Source organism: Lissotriton vulgaris, unplaced genomic scaffold (genome assembly GCF_964263255.1).
Source record: "Lissotriton vulgaris unplaced genomic scaffold, aLisVul1.2 SCAFFOLD_307, whole genome shotgun sequence".
Taxonomy (NCBI): Eukaryota; Metazoa; Chordata; class Amphibia; order Caudata; family Salamandridae; genus Lissotriton; species Lissotriton vulgaris.
The window spans coordinates 1,272,343-1,275,944 of record NW_028241442.1 but is presented as its reverse complement, the minus strand read 5'-3'; the positions used below and the strand labels follow the sequence as shown (position 1 = coordinate 1,275,944).

The window sequence follows — 3,602 nt, the reverse complement described above, 5'->3', positions numbered from 1 at the left end:
AATAGGGGGCATACCGGCACAAGGGAGGGCGTTCCTGCGCAGGAACGCATCCTAAAAGTGGCTGATGGAAATCTACAAGATTTCAATCAGTCACTTTGAGGACAATGATGCGTGACTCAAACCCTGCGCCTGCTTGAAGCACACGTACGGCTTGACGCAGCATTGGGGAGATAGGGCACCCCAGAGCATTGATGGAGCTGCACCATCGTTGCGATGCAACTCCAGCAATGCGCCGCCTTTACGGCACAGATGCGTAACGCTTTGGTGACGTTTTGGGCCCATGGTGCGCCGCATTGTAAATACGGCGCACCATGGGTGATGGTGGCGTGACGCACAATTACTGGCGCATCCCTGCTACTTTGCAGGGATGCGCCGGTAAATAAAAATCTGAACCTTAGTGTGTAGCATTACGCAGTTCCTTCAACTACACTCATACATAATTTCACAGGCCAATGAAATGAACACAAAATCTAAAACAAATAAGCATAGTAGCAACACTACTGAGAAGAAGGAGAGCAGTGTACCTGAAATGCACAGAAGATTTTGAAATATAATTTACCTACAATGTAATGAGCAGCATTATTGCTCTTGGTAAAAAACAAAAATTTGCAATATAATAACACAGCAGGAGAAAACATAGTAGTAAAGACATAGCTACTACTACTCACCAAGCCCGGGGATCTCAAGGCCAAGGAGGTCGAGCAGATCTCGCTCACGGGTCAGGACATCCATCCAGCGGTGGGTGGCCTGGTTGTAGGTGCGCCAGACCCGAGAGTGGTGGTAAATGGCCTGGCACACCTTCTCCCACCGCTTCCGGCGCTCCCGGGCCCCGTACCCGGCACTGATCTTGCCGCCTCCCATGATGGTCCTGGGGAGGCGGCGCTGAACATAAAAAACGAGTTGGCCCACCTCCTCCGGGGTAAAGATCTCCCGTGGCATCACTAGCTCCCCCCTCAAACGCCCGTACGGGAGCCGGACAAGGGGTGCGGGACCCTTCCCCTTCTCGGGATGCTTCCCGGCTCCCTTCACCATGGTCTGGGCGGAAAGGAATAAAGAAAATAGAATAGGGAAGAGAAGAAAAGAAAAGAGTTTACAAAAGTAGTTTAAAATTAACCAAAAGTAGCAGTAAACACAAAAATATAGGGCTAGAAAAATAGAGGGATAGATAATAAGTAAAATAGATAAAAAAAACTTAAAACAAGCAAAGGATGGCAGAGATTGACAGAGGATACAAAGACCATGCCCAGAACCATAGCAATGAATGAGAAACAAGATGGCCGCGCCCGTTCACGACCGCGCGGGTAAGTTCGCGCGAGATTTTCCTTGCGAACACGCTCGAAACTGTACTGGCAAGCCGCAGACTTTGCGAGATTACACTTCGCGCCCGGAAACGGAAATACGTCAGGCAAACAAGATGGCTGCGCCCTTGAACGACCGCAAGGGTAACTTCGCGCCTTGCGCTACGAGCGGCTCGCAAAAACGCACAAAACCTTGCCAACTAACACGCCGCAAAAAAAAACAAATTGCATATTCGCACGAATTTGCGGCTTCCGAATCAGATCTTGCGCGTGTTCGCGCCCCGCGAACCCGGCGAAATTGCAGAAAAACAAGTTTTTCAAAACTGAAAGCACTCGGCAGGGGCAAGAGTTCAAACTCATCATTAGTAACAATTCCCGGTAGTGCTTCCTGACTGGGGCCCCTCCAGAATTCAGTTGCTAGTTGCAACAATTGTATTACCCTGCTCTGACCCTCACAGCAGGCTCATAGAATAGCTACAAGTAGGCCACAAAAGTCCTGGGGAAAAAAATGCACTGCAACAGAAAGCAAAATTACAGATAAGGAAGCAGGTGCCAGACTGGAATTTTAAAACAGTGACACATTAATAAACTAACCCCAAATTAATTCATCTCAGGTGAAGCAGGGCTGGTGTGCTTGCTTTCCCCCCCATAATCTACAGTAATGATGAACCAGAGGGTGGCATTGATGTAACAGAGGGTTGCAGTGGTGAAACAGAGGGTGCTGGGAACCTGTGATGATGAACCAGACGTAGAAACAACATAATTCGCGACCGTTGCGCGCCGAAATGTAAGTTCGCAATTGCGAACTGGTACGAAACCCTCGCGAACTGGCAGAAATCCTTGCGAACACAAAAAAAAACCCGCAAATTCGCAAGAATTCGCGGATTTTGCGGATTGCGAGTTCGCAAATCTGCAAAATTCGCAAACGCGAGATTCGCAAAATTCGCCCATACTTAGTTCCCTGGCCTGCAGCACTGCTAAAGGATCAATGAAGGTGAGGGCCGGCGTGTGCCGACTGGGGTGGGGTACCTCCCCACTTCCAGCGGCGGGTGCACCACGGGCCCATCTCGCCCGCTCTGTCAGGGAGGTGGAGCAAGAGCATGCATGATAAGACCCGAAAGATGGTGAACTATGCCTGGGCAGGGCGAAACCCGAGGAAACTCTAGTGGAGGTCCATAGCGTCCTGACATGCAAATCGGTCGTCTGACCTGGGTATAGGGGCAAAAGACTAATAGAAACATGTAGTAGCTGGTTCTCTCCAAAGTTTCCCTCAGGATAGCTGGCGCTTGGATCCCCCGGTTTTATCTGGTAAAGTATATGATTAGAGGTCTTGGAGCCGAAACAATCTCAACCTATTCTCGAAGTTTAAATGGGTAAGAAGCCCGGCTCACTGGCGTGGAGCAGAGCATGGAATGCGAGTGCCTAGTGGGACACTTTTGGTAAGCAGAAATGGTGCTGCGGGATGAACCAAACGCCGGGTTAAGGCGCCCGATGCTGATCAGACCCCAGAAAAGGTGTTGGTTGATATAGACAGTGGGACGGTAGCCATGAAAGGCGTAATCCGCTAAGAAGTGTGTAACAACTCACCTGCCGAATCAACTAGCCCTGAAAATGGATGGCGCTGGAGTATGAAGCCCATACCTGGCCGTCGCCGGCACTGAGAGCCGCTAGGGCTAAGTCGCGTCGAGTTGGAGGGCTGCTGCGGTTAGCACGGAAGACCGAGGTGAGGGCCCAGGTGGAGCCGCCGCAGGTGCAGATCTTGGGGATAATAGCAAATATTCAACATGGGAAACCTCCCCTGGCCCAGACATGGAAAGGATTGACAGATTGATAGCTGTTTGTCGATTCTGTGGGTGGTGATGCATGGCCGTTCTTAGTTGGTGGAGTGATTTGTCTGCTTAATTCCGATAACGAACAAGACTCCTTCATGCTAACTAGTTACGCAAACCCCAGCAGTTGGCGTCCAACTTCCTAGAAGGACAAGTGGCATTCAGCCACACGAGATCGAGCAATAACAGGTCTGTGATGCCCTTAGATGTCCTGGGCTGCACGGGCGCTACACTGAATGGATCAGCATGTGTCTACCCTTCGCCGACAGGTGCGGGTAACCCACTGAACCCCATTCGTGATAGGGATAGGGGATTGCAATAATTTCCCATGAACGAGTAATTCCCAGTAAGTGCGGGTCATAGGCTTGCGTTGATTAAGTCCCTGCCCTTTTTACACTCCGCCCGTCGCTCAGCCACAACCGGCAGTGGGAGTACCTGCAGGGAGGTGACGACAACATTTAAATAAATAAAACGA

At 50.4% G+C, this 3,602-nt stretch overlaps 1 pseudogene; it reads left to right on the top strand.

Annotated features, from left to right (window-relative positions):
* Positions 1-2,250: 2,250 nt before the first annotated feature.
* On the top strand, positions 2,251-3,061 carry LOC147671291 (28S ribosomal RNA; annotated as a pseudogene; the record flags this gene model as incomplete).
* Between the last annotated feature and the right edge of the window lie 541 nt (positions 3,062-3,602).